Below are 13,768 nucleotides of genomic sequence, written 5' to 3'. Positions count from 1 at the left end.
TTTGATGAAATGCAAACTGAGAACTAGGAATGGGGAATAGCAAATATAGGCTACAGAATTAACTTGGGGGAAACTATAGCTGTTGCTCTCACATCCTTCAAAGTGCTTTTTGCAGAATATCAGAAAAAAATGAACCTTTCCTCTTTCATTGTACTTTATTTGAATATTTTATATTGCAACTCACTTAGGGTGCCTTGCAAAAATATTATCATTTCTATAACTTTTCCACATTTTGTCACCCTATTAACACAAACCTCCATGTATTTAAACATTATTTGATGCGATAAGTTGTGAATATATTCTGTGTGGCATGCACTTACAATCTTCTCCATGAGTTACAGTTATGAAGAACTACATTTTCAATTACAGCTGAAAATCTTTTGCCGTTTGTCTCAAACAGTTACGCACATTAATAAACAGACGGTTTGCACAGGTGTTACTGACAAAATACAACAAAGTTTTCATAAACATTTAGTTTTTGTTTAATTTCATAATAAATAGGAACATATATACTGTTTTTAGTTATATGCAGACTTTGGTGAATTCCAAATCTAACTAATTAAGATAATTTACTAAACTTGGCTCAATACAGCATGCAGTTTCAAAGATAAAGTGACCTAAGTCCTGCTTTTATTGCTGAGAATATCCATGACTTACTCATGGAGTAAACATCAAACCACAACATATTTCTGTCTCAACATTCAGGTCTTTTTTCTCCAGCTTATACATTGTTCTTTTTGTCATTCATTGTAAAACAAAAACGGTTTTAATATTCAGTCAGGGGATCTGATGACAGAAAAGACAAGAGTCACTAATTGTCCTGCTGCAGTACATCGGGAACGAGCGAGCGGCTGCTGAAGTGAGGCGTCTGCTTTCGGCGCACGCTGTCTGAGGTGTTGGTGTGCTTCAGCCCCAAGGTGTCCTAAGGAAACCGCTGCCTCATTAGTTGCATCACTGCATTACACTGCCACAGCTTAGCTCCACCACGGTAAATAACAAAACAGAATTAATCAATTCTAGTTTTTGCATCATATAACCTAACAGCGTTAGCACATCCCAAAATAGGCTCCATGGTTTTGGGCCACTTTTCCTGGCACTGAAAAGTAGAATATATTAGTTAAGTTAATGAGGACAGAGCTACTTGTTCCTCCCAGTGCTACATTAATGGCCATCAAACCTCGACCGTCCATCCAGACCAATAAACTTAACAAGCAGCTGAGTGACCAGGCTGGGAAATGCTAAGGTCACATTATTCACTACAATTTAATAACATGCCAATAGGTTTAAATGGGTCACTAAAACTATATTAAAGGTTCATAAGTAATATTGCAAATGCACAGGTGCACCTCAATGAATCAAAATGAACATGTTTAATTTGATTCAAAAATCTATAGTTCTACTTCAGAGGTGACCTACTTGCTATGCTTCCTTGAACAGGTTTCCATAGGTCTATACAAAACAGTCCCTCACATCTTTTGCACAAATCATTTTTAGATAATGAGATTTTAGCCTGCTAAGTTCTGCTGCTTTGAGTTCCTTTCAGAATGAGCTACTTCAGAGTCTCCTGTCACTTTAAATTCAATTAATCTGCTGCTGGCCACGCCCTCAAGCCCAACATGTACACTTGCATGTGAAAACAGCTGCAAACAGATGCTCAATTATACAACTGTGCAGCTTTGAAAAGCAGAAGTAGAGCCTCCTGCACAACCAAGAAGAATGGAGAAAGTGGTTTATGGATGGTAAGTCAACACACAAACTCTCGTCTTTTCCAGCAGCCATTGTACGTCGCATACAGCGGTAAAACCAGCCGACCAAACGTGCTGACTCAGGTTGTGTTGCTAGGCGAGGTGGAAGTGCCTGCTGATTTGTGGTGTTACACTCCAGAGGTTTTTGCATCAGCTCATTTTCCAAACACCAAAAACCAGATGGCATTTTAAAAAAAAAAGAAAGAAAAGCTCCAGAGAAGTATAAAAACATGTAAAATGTTAATTTTGCATAAGAAATCTCCTTTAAGCAGATTTCTAACAAACTGGGAGTTGAAATAGTGAAGCAGTTTGTTTATTTCCACGTCATGCCCTACACTCCGTTTCTGTTAAGTTTTAAACAAGGAACTGGAGAAAGATAAAATACGACAAAGGAACTACTTTCAAACACAAGAAAGAATATTCACTTGAAATGATTGTTGAGCCCTTGGAGTAATCACAGAAGGTACAGGGTCTGATACTTTCAGCTCATGTTTTATAAAAAGCAAACTGATAGCTGTGTTACTGAGCATCAACACCATCAGTGTCACCATCAACCAGAGGCTCTTTCAGTGAAATATCTAACCTGATCTGACAGAAATAAAATAAACAAAAGGCTGACAGAGAGATCCGGGAGGCTGTTAACAATTGTTTGCTCCTAGACAAGAGTAACAGCAGGACAGCCGTTCTGTAGATCTGATTAGAGAGGAGAGGAAGCGCCATGCTGGAATAAAAGACGAGGCTATTCTTAACTATAAGTGATCCTCCAAAAGCCTCAAAGTGTGGACAACAGAGTGAGCAGCTACTGAAATTTACACTGTAATTATCTCAAATACACAGAAGGATCATTGTTGGTCATCTAAGAAGAACATTTGCTAAATAGTTAATTTAATATTTTAAAAACCGAAGATCTTTAAAGTACACTTATGATTGAACTTTTGAATTTGAATATGTTTTCCTGACAAAAGAGGAACGATCAGTTATTACAGCTGGAAATTATTGATCAGGTTCAAAATCTGGGTAAGATGATGAACCTAACCATTCAGAAACGCATAAAGACAGTATTCTATCATCCGAGTACATTTCCAGGATTAAAGGACTCATCCGTTTATCTTTAGTCACACTGATCACTGCAACAGTATCTGCAGCAGGTCTGCCTAAAAAAAAAAAAATACAAAAAACAAATCGATCAGACAGCTCCAGCTGATCCAGAACGCTGCTGCTGGCATTCTGACTAAAACCAGGAAGCACATCACCTCAGTTTTAAAAACAATACACTTTAAAATCACTAAATGTCTTAGCACTAAAATATATTAAAGATTTGTTAACTGGAACAGGAATAATTATTTATTAAGCTTGTAGGGTAGAAGGTGCTGTAATTATAGTCCTGGACGACCAAACTCCTCAGGATATTGTTACTCAGTAACTCATTTTAACTTGAAAAGCAGTGAGAGTATTATCAATGCCTGCACACATACATGAGGATGTCCAGCATAGTCTGCCACAAAAACATACATGGCAGCCATTCTTTATGTGAGGCAGCAGAAAAACAAGCATTAACTTAACTATTGCTCACACCTGAATGCAAAAACAAAAAATAATTATCTCTTATGACAGTCCGACATGCACATAAAAATTACCTTTTCAACCTCACAAAAATGAGCAAATACTCAAGGATGATACTGGTAATATAAAGGAATGAGAAAAGGAAAGGCAGGGTGTTCACATCAGCATTTTCAACCATCAGCCTGAATTAATCACACAGTCAATTTGTGAGTCTGCATTTTAAAATACTGTGTGTACCTGCCAAATGTGTCCCTTGATGGCTTTTAAAGTGACTGATTGAAGGTAAAAGCCATGAATGAAGAGAGGCAAATGAAGGCAGATAAACAGAGGAAGAGAGAGACACTGAAAGAGAAGCTGAGAAAGAGAGATAAAAGAGGCCGGTGAGTTATGTACACAGAGAGGAACAAGAGGTTTTCTCCAATTGTAGCCTGGGGGCTTGTTGGGCAGACAGTCCATTACTAAGATCTTGCCAACAGGTTACCTACTTAGCACATGGGTTTAAAAATAAAAACTGCTGATGTGTCCTAAGCTGCAACTCCATCTCTGACAGCATTTCATTTAAGAGCAAATTTAGGATCTACAGAGTTTCACCATGCAGAGGAAACACTGGAGACAACAAACAAATGCTTTATATGCAGAAGAACTTTAGTGTTTTTTTTTTAACTGTATTGTCCTCCCTTTAACGCCCTGATACTAATTCATACAAATGTTCTGTATTTAATTAAATTAATGAATGTTCTTATTTTCTCATTTCCTCAAACACACATGAATTAAATTTTTTAAAGCTTTTCAAAGATATTGTACAAAAGTATAAACTGCATACAGAAAAGCAAAGACAAGTTGAGCAGGGAACGTGTTGCCAATGATAATCAGGCCTTCATGTAGCAGCGAGTCCCATAAACGTTAAGTAGGGAGTGGAGATGGCAACAAATCTGTTATGTTACTTCTGTACATCTTCTGTTGCTGCGTTAGATCTCCATCCTTCTGCGCATCACTTTGTGTCATAAACCAGACGCACAGAAGTCTGATTGCAACCACATCATACATTCTGGTATGATCGACCGTGCAAAATAACTAACTAAATTAATTGATAAACTTTTATCAGAGAAAAAAAATCCTTAAATAGAGAGAGGATAAACTTAGTGTGTGATCAGAATATTTTCCTGCTACTCTCAGAAATGAGAAAGAAGAAGAGATATATAAAGTGTCTAAAAAGAAATCAGGCTTTAAGGCCTTTTGGAAGGAATACTGAAAGCACGTTGAATAAAAATGATATAATGTTGACGCATTAAAGGACATGGATGCTATAATGACACCATCTCTTTGCAGACACACCTGGCTCCAATAAAACCACCTCGCTGCTGCTCATTTCTGTGGGTTGCAGTGAGATAATGTATTGGTGTGATATTCAGAGGACACAGCATGATAATTAAAAACTGGCTCCCCCAGAGACCTCTGTCCTTGGTCACAGGCGAGGAAGTTTCTTTCGGGTTCCCTGGAGGGTTAGCAGTGGGTGGTGCTGGTGTGGAAACAGCTGGCAGATTGCACATTCGTCTGTCTTGGTATCGCTGCAGTGGCATTTTAATTGTCTTGTTGCTTTTGCATTTCAAAAAGGCAGGTTGGGATTGCAGACACAATACTCAGACGGAAATTTAAAGGGCAAATTTCTCATTTTGCTTGCAGTGAATTCAGCGACAAGCAATAAAGAGAAAACATGACAACAGTGAATTAAAGGACTTTGATATGATACTTAGGAAGTTATGATTCAAATATTATTGCTAAACTTTCCCAAGATTAGATAAACCCAAGATAAACACTAAGAGCTCACTTATCGAAGAGATTCACATTTCCATTTAAACAGATAAAATATGACACAAACACATTTTTATGCCCCCTTTTTGAAATGTTACAACCACAAACTTATTATTATGCCATTATCAATTTATTATCTGGTCTAAAATAATCTTACTGTTCATTGCAATACTTACTGGGACAATTAAAATTTTTATTTGCTATATTTTGCCTGCATTTTACCAAGAAAGGTGATTGAGAACAAATTCTCATTTGTTAAAATTGACCATAATTATTTAGTTGTAAGTGCAAAGTAAAAGTAATTTTTGTTTTATTTATTTTATATGTTTTTTTTTTTATATTCTTTGTTCCCTTTTTATGATGTACCTCCACGTTGTACTTAGGTTACTCCACCATATTTAAGCAGCCGTTTTTCTTCGTATGACTTGGGCACTATTTTGTGTTATTTACACTTTTATTTATAATTATTCACCAAACTCTTCAGGATGTATTTACAGTGAGATGTCGTTCTATAAAATACTGATTCCAGGAGGCTAAACGCAGATAATGTCATACTTTTCAGATTTTTACTTACAAGTGAAATTATAGAAAATTCACATCTTTCTCTTTCACTTAATAAGTATGCCCTACTTTGTGTTTTCTGTTACATAAAATCCCACCAAAGTTTGTGATTAAAACAACAAAGTGTGATCAATTTTAAGGGGTACAATTATTTGAGCAGAACAGCAGGATGTGACTCAGCGGGATGCTAAAATTAAAAGTAACAACCAAAATGCAAAGAGTGGGGTATTAGACATTTTAGAACATTCTGTCCCTTTCCTCTGCTTTTAGTGAGACAAAATTTAGTGCAGAAAATAGAAGAGATGGCCTCGTCTCACACAAACAGAGACTCATGCACAAAGAGAGGTCAGTGGATAAAGTGCAGCCGCCCTGCAGGTAGCTGACATATTCTCTGTGTTGTGCTTTTTACTGGAGGATAGGAGTTATATCCCTGTTATGTGATGGCAAAGGGGCTCAGGGTATGAGAAAAGTGAAGTGGAGGGTCAGAAACATCGTCTGCAGAGAACACTACAAAATCCTGTTTTTCTTTAACTGTGGGAATTATGGTGCCTGCAATTGTTTGAATCTTTTTATTGTTTGTCTGAAATACAACACTTTTTCTGAAACAACATGCAGAAAGCACACATCGGCTCCAGGCTGCAGACTTTCTTCTCATATATAATTCAAACCAGAAGTTTACATACACCAAATGAAACAGTTTTTTTTGTCTGTCTGAATATAAATTAGACCAAACATCTCAAAAATGATTCCTATTTGCTAAATGAAATAATAATTAAAGAACGAATATCAGCTATAAGAAATTAATTCATTAAAGTTTTCAAGATCAGAAGTTTACATGGAGAGTTATTACTATCTCTTTAAACACTAAGGTAAACCCCAGATGATGAGGTGATAGTTTTGGAGACGTCTGATAAGTTAAATGACACGTCTGAATTAATTGGAGGCTCATCTGTGGATGTATTTTAAGGCCATAATGATAATTGTTTCATTTGGAGGAAAAATGGGAATGCTTGTACCACCCTGACTATGAAGTACGGGGATGGCAGTGTCATGCTGTGGAGCTGTTTTGCTCCAGAAGGAATTTGTACACTTCATAAATTAGATGCCATCATGAGAAAGCACCATTATGCAGAAATATAGAAGCAACATCTTAAGACAGGAAGTTAAAACTTGGGTGATGATTTGTCTTCTAAATTTAAAATAATGCTCAGTATACAGCTAAAGTGGTTTCAAAGTGGCTTAAATACAACAAAGTATCTTTAAGTGGTCCTCTGTAGGATCATAATCCTACAGAGGACATGTGTCAAGCTCAAGCTCAGGGGGCCAGATAAAAAGCTTTTTATCTGGCCCTTAGACTCCAGATGCCAAACTGCATCAATCAGCCCATTCAGTTTTTTTTATTTCCAAAATCATGCAAAAATAAACAGATCCTTGCATTAACTGTGAGTTTAATGCAGATTTTCTGCAAAAATGGTCATAAACATGAGGTTTAAGCGACTGCTAACTCCCAGTCGCAGTAGAAGTATTTCTTACTTCTACTGCGCTGCTGCCTCAGCCTGACTTGATGTCTCTCTTTGTCCAGAGTATGTAAACTTCTGGTTCCAACTGCTCCTCAGGAAGCAGAAAGTCACACAGCTCTTTATATACCAGACCACTGTTTTGCTTTTTTCTTTAGTCTCCTGTTACTTCTTTCTCACTTCTGATGGCAAAGAGAGTGAAACACTGCAGAGGAAGAACAAGTTACATCACAGCAGCTCAAAGTAAGTTACTGTAGTATCTTTGCTGGATTTGTGTCTCACAGAGACGGGCTCAGAGTGCATGTGTGCTTCGGGATAGAAGGACAGCGAGAGGGCAGGTGAGAGGAGGAATGAGAAATGCTGAGGAGCCATGGGGGTAATTTGACTGTCTTCTGGTATTTAATTCATCCAAAAAGCCCTGAGAGGGAATTAGATAAGGTGCTTCTGCATCTGCTGGCAAAGCTTCACTTCCCAGTGAAGGGAAGTGAAGCTGCAGTGAAGAAAACAATAAAAAACAAATTTGTCCTTGACTGTCTATTATCCAATCTTTTCCTCTGTAGGAAAAAACGTTGCTACAAATTAATCCTAATAAAATAAACAATTACTTATTTCTCCTGAGTAGGGGTTCAAATGCATCCTGCACTCTTTTGGTGGGATAAAGTAACAATGGTTATCAGAGAAGATAATTGGCAGAGTTTAACCTAAACAAACAAGTCCTTAAAATATGTTTTACTTAAGTTTTTTTTTAGAGTTGCAATACTTCTTTTTTTTTTTAATCATCCAAACTAATTCTTAAAACATGGCAAGTATCAGAAACAAAAGACAGCAAAAAAAGAAAGAAAAAAAGGTTTGAAAATACTGTCTTAAATACATGTTTTTGTTTTTCTTTTACTGGAATATATTCATACAAAAATATGATCCAACAGGAATTATTTCAGTATTTTAGATAAGGATGTGCAGTTGATTTGGAGTATTTCTTTTAATAATGTCTCAGAAAATGTGAAAGGTTTATGCGCTAAAAATGAATAAAGTGGGAATAATTTTCTTTTTAAGCACATTATTGTTTTTATTGTGGTTTAATTTTCACTATGATGTAGTTGGAGATTGAGCAAAATATTTCAGAGACTTTTCATGTTTATTATACCCAAAAAATTTAATTGGAGTAAAATCTTAAAGCGAAGCACAAACTGCAATATTTGAGTTGGAAATTATATTAGTTAGAATACAGTTTTTATATATTTTATCCAGCTAAAAACATGGTTTCTTAATTTTCTTAACATTGTAGCCATATAGCCTTTAATGCAGGGAAAATCTGCTTCCTGTTGTATTATTATATTTATGAGGGTCTGTAATATTTATGGATTCCCAGCCAACACCCTTTAGCAGAAAACTGACATGGTGGCATTAACCTTTCCTTCACTTAAACCAGATTAAAGCTCTGACAATGAATGTGAAACCAAGCATCAGCTATTCAAAGAGCGCTCACTCTGCAATAAAGATGTACTTTGCAAGAAGACATTAGCTCTCTGGTTCAGTTTCACTGGTGCAAAGAGCATCTTAGTGTTCTGAGTCCGATACCATTTAATCATTGTGATATTCGCATGCCCTTCCAGGTAGTTTCAAATTGGAGGGACGTAAAGCCCTCAAATGTGTTTCTGGTTAGAGGATGAGCTAAAATGAATATACAGATGGGGGATTTTAAAAGTGGGCAACATGCTTTAAGGGGTTTCCGCTAGAAATGTTAGAATTGAATACTAAAAGGAGAGTTGAAATAAGATGTTTTTTACCTTTTCATATCAAAAATTTTTGAAAAAACATCTAAGCCCTTCTCTATTCTGTAGTTAGAAACATTTAGCACTCAACATTAGAACATGAGAGTTCTAATGTATCACAGAATTGTAATATGTCATCTGTTTATTTATTGCATTTTATTTACAAATATGGATAGAATCAGACTTTCCAACAGTATATGCTTTATTTCCAACAGAAGTATTATTATCATCAAATAAAAATGAACCAAAACACCAACTTCTTTAATTTTTGGTGATAAGTTTATTTGCTCTTAACCAAATATTTCCTTTAATTATTTGTAGGTTTTAGGTTAGAAGCCATCTGAAAGGTTAATTATGACTAATATGGACCATTTCAAAGTAAATTTCAAAGCAAAGGGGAATTATGTGGTTAACCAGGTGAAATTTCATAGAGTTGAATTGTTGAACACAAGGTTAATGTGCTCAACACATTAACCTTGTGCGTGTTAATGTTCAGCTGGGGTGAAAACAGCAACGTAATGTTGATTTAATAGGAACTCGACGTCGAGCATAACTTGAAACCAGGGCAAAGTCAAGCACTTAGAAGAGATGGAAGAGAAAGCTCTTACTTTAGGTAAGTGGTCTCTGATGGAACATCCGTCCACCGAAGGCAATATTTAGTCCGAAAGGTGAAATAAAGGTACTGACTTGAAAGCAGCTGGTGGACACTGAATAATAACATTTCTGATATTTTTTCTCCTGTTCAATCCACTTCAAAATACAATATTTGAGGAGTTAAATGTTCTTGTTGCTCCTTGATGAGCTTCTGTTTAAAAATGGAGAATGAACCAATATCTGTTCAATCACCAGGGCAATTAGGGGCAAAGTGGCATTTACAAAATAAAAGAGACTCCTGTTAAGATAATGTCAAGTCCCCTGTCGCGCTCTACTGAGACTCCTAACTACACTGCACGCTGTCTGCCAAGCATCAAATTCTGCTTTCATGATCAAGTGGGAATAAACACCAAGTTATAAATTTGAATACACAATTAAAACCCATATTACCGGTACTTATATATGCCTTAATTTGTCATTTGGTGTTACTTTGATTCACTTAAACCAGTCAATCAGTGGTGAATGTGTAGCATTCTGTCATTTCATTCTTAATGGCGGAGAAACAGTAAGTTATGCTTAAGAGATAATAAAGTCATTAAATCAATTTCTCTCATGTGAGTTACCAAAAACCAGTCCTGATCCTTTCCATTGATCAAGCAACCGACAAAACAAATTTGTTTAATTAATAATCAAATTGATATGAATTCACTCAAAGCTGCAGAATATTTTGTAACTTTTACAAAAATATGGTTTTTACATATTTGTTCAAATTGTCACCATTTTGTGAGAATATGAGACAGATAATGTGTGAAAAGATTGATCGCCTCAGTGCTACTATTGCCTTCTGAAATAACAAAAATTACCAATCAGAGCCAGAAGGAAAGTTTTAGTGCTGTCAATCAATCTCGTGAACACTCTGCTAAATGTTCTAACAGTGGAGAAGCTTCATTGTGGTGAACAAGCTGTAGAGTAGCAGACAGAAGGGAAAAGGGAGGATACAAGCATGATTGACAACACTAAGAGGAAATGTTTTTGTTCATATCTTAGGTTTCTGGTGCATTTCTATCCTAAAGAAAAAGATATAAAACTTTGGATGTTTCATAACCAGATATTGACATACTTGAAAAAACTCAACGAGAACTTCATATTATAGCAGAAAGTGTGATGGTCAAAGTAAAAAAGGCTTACAGTATTCAATTATACCGCATGAACAGATCGGTACATTATTGTGAGAGAACGCAAAAGAAAAACAAAATCCTCCATATCCAACAAGGTGGCTCTGTGAATAATGGCCTAAGTTATGTTTTTTGTCAAAAGTAATTCTGGCAAAAAAAATAAAAAATAAAAACACTCATATTTATTGCCAAAAGATAATTTAGGCAAGGTGACTATTGAAAAGATCCATAGAAATCCAGATTTTTCACAAGGATGATCTGCACACCTCTCAGTTTCCGTACTTCCAGCAGAAAGGTTTCTGCCGTTTAACTTTCATGGAACCAGCCTCCATTTCTGCTCAGCGGATTCCAACTCCTCCGTCTCTCTCGGCTGGAAGGAGTCACTTTCTGCTCCAACAGCAGCTCCGTCTGCCAAAACTCACTGACACAGTCAGATGCAACTAACCTCTTTAAAAGCAGCTTCCATGCTGAAGGCCCATTCAGTTGTACGCTGTGCAACAATGGTTCTAGCTCTGCTGAGCAAAGAGCAAGTGGAGCACAGCTCCTACAGTGAGTTGGAGCTGGTGCTGTGCTCAGGTCGAAGTTGAAACTTGTTTAACTTTGACCACTGAGCGCTTTGCACCCATGGAGCCATTAGAGACAAGCTATCTATCAAACTGCTCCAGGCCGAACAGATCAATGTGGAAACACGGCTCTCAGAATCACAATGTCTCATCACAATTTTCTCTCCTTTATTTCATCTCTTCCTCTGACTCACTATATAAGCTTAGCTTCTATTGTTAGTTTTAGCAGGAAAAAAAAATGCTGATAAAATGTGGTCATTCTCGACTTATTTTTGAAAATGCCGGCTCTTTTTGGCTCTACTTCTCTGTGGGTGAGCAGGTCAAAATGTTACATACTCTAGCAGAAAACTGATTTCAATCTGGACGCACACTGACTTGACGCCACCTGTCTTTTTGTTTCCTCCACTTGTATTTAAGTGAAATCTGAGGACAGCAGCCTTTGCCACATTAGCATGTGGGGCATTTACTTTAAACAAAAAAGAAAACTCAGAAAAATTATCAATATAAAAGCTATGTAACCCGTTTGAATCCTTTTGTATAAGAATGCTCCCCTACATAAAACTTTAACACAAATAGTTTAAAATAAATAATTTTACAAAGTCTATGATTGAGAACTATGATTAGGTTGAAGAAAACATTTTACAAGCCAGTGGATGATTTGATATTTAGTTCACAAATTATTGCCCCCAGTGGAATAAAAAGCAGTAAATTCTTATCGAGTGTTAATAGCTTCTATTATAAAAGTTGTTTGGAGCTATTAAAGACTGTAAAGGACACACCTGTCAGCTATCAAACCACAGTGTGCAGCCCACATACTCAAAGAGTCATGCAAGATGCATGAGTGAGTCGAAGAGTGGGTGTATGAGTGTGTCCTCGTTACACCATCAAAGGCTTTTGGTGACTGCCTCGAGGCTCCGCCATCAGCAATCCGAGACAGGATCTGGCTTCCTCTCCAATTATGATTCCCCCACCTCGACAGAGGGTCAGGTGGTCCTTTCTCAATCGGGACGGAAGGAGGGAAGTGGCAGGATGGAAGGGGAAAGAAAAACATAGTCGATTGCAGGCCATTTGTGAAAATGAAAGGGAATTCCTAATATAGTCTTGGCTGTGAATACTGAGTTGGCTTGGACTGGGAGCTGCTCATTTTGAGTTGGCTGAATGGTAACTGTGACTGCAAAGCTGTCTGTTGGAAAAAAATAAAATAAAAACAAACAAAAATAAAAACGCAGATTTATCTCTGAACACAGAGAAATGGCTTATTGGTGAGAATCTGTTTTATATACAGTAGTTTTGCAGAGCAGTAAAAAGTAACTTTTGACATGATTCTCAAAATGTCTTAATATCTCTGTGGGTTAACATTTGACTTGTGCCCAATATCTGACTTTAAGACTGAAGGGAATGAATTATGAAGAGCTGGAAATGAAATTGTTCTTTACAATTGAAAAAAACTATAGTAACATTAATATTAACAATGATAACGAGCATCCAGGCTGAATCCTGATAGTCAAGTCACATCTGTAAGAATGTGGATGGATGGAGAAACAGATTCTCAGTCAGAACCAAGGCAGGACTCTGTCTGGGTCACTTCAAAGCATTAATATTACTTCCAGTCAGAAGAAGCATGCTGATAAAATTAAAAGGTTACTTTAAAGCTAACGCGGCAAGGTATGAATAATCTTGGGCTTAACCATTTTCTCACTGTACTTGATATGATTAATGTCCTGTCATTTTGTCACAATTTCTACTTTCTATCAGGAACTGGAAAAGAGTTTTTTTTTTTTTTTTTTACTATTTCTCAAGAAGCACATTTGTGAGATCAGACATTGATGTTGGACAAGAAGACTTTGTGTCTGCATTCTGAACGTCATGTCACATTTTCTCCGACTTTCATGTCATCGATGTGACACATGCACAACAACTTTGCACCAGAAAAAGGCAGATGTGGTAAATTTGGAGTAAAACAATGGCAATAAATTATGATTATGAACTTATGTAAAATATATTTGTCACTGAAGATCATCAGCAGTGCAACGCATGCCCTACTGAAAGTGCAGTCAATGCTCCACAAAAGGCAGTTAATATCAGTTGTGTTTCCTTTTTTTAAGTTCCATTTATGTTATGATCTTGCAATGATACTGTTGACTCCCAGAGCTGAATAAACTTTAGAATCAATTCGTAGACGACTGCATTCGTTGTTACTTCTGTAAACGGAGCGCTGCTGTGTTACGTCTGCGTTCTTCTGTAAGTTTGTTGCTTTGGGGACGTAAACCACAGAAGTCTCACTGCGGTCACATCATTCAGGAGAATCATTCAGCAAAAATAAAATAAAATAAAAATCAAAATCAGAATTGAGAATCAAGATCTGCTCTGTGAATATAACCTAATTTATACCAAAGGCGTTTTATTGGTCAAAATTTAGTGAAAGAGAAAAGTCCTTTTATGTAAAAACCCATCCACTTGAAATGC

The 13,768-nt window shown here is 36.6% G+C and overlaps 1 protein-coding gene across 3 annotated transcripts in view; it reads right to left on the bottom strand.

Annotated features, from left to right (window-relative positions):
- Positions 1-13,768, bottom strand: part of rabgap1l (RAB GTPase activating protein 1-like) — a 99,343-nt gene that overhangs the window by 36,606 nt on the left and 48,969 nt on the right. The gene's annotated exons all lie outside the window — the stretch shown is intronic.

The sequence above is a fragment of the Poeciliopsis prolifica genome, unplaced genomic scaffold (genome assembly GCF_027474105.1).
Source record: "Poeciliopsis prolifica strain line A6 unplaced genomic scaffold, Auburn_PproV2 SCAFFOLD002, whole genome shotgun sequence".
NCBI classification, from domain to species: domain Eukaryota; kingdom Metazoa; phylum Chordata; class Actinopteri; order Cyprinodontiformes; family Poeciliidae; genus Poeciliopsis; species Poeciliopsis prolifica.
The sequence above is the reverse complement of the archived record's forward strand: the minus strand, read 5'-3'. Positions and strand labels throughout refer to the sequence as shown.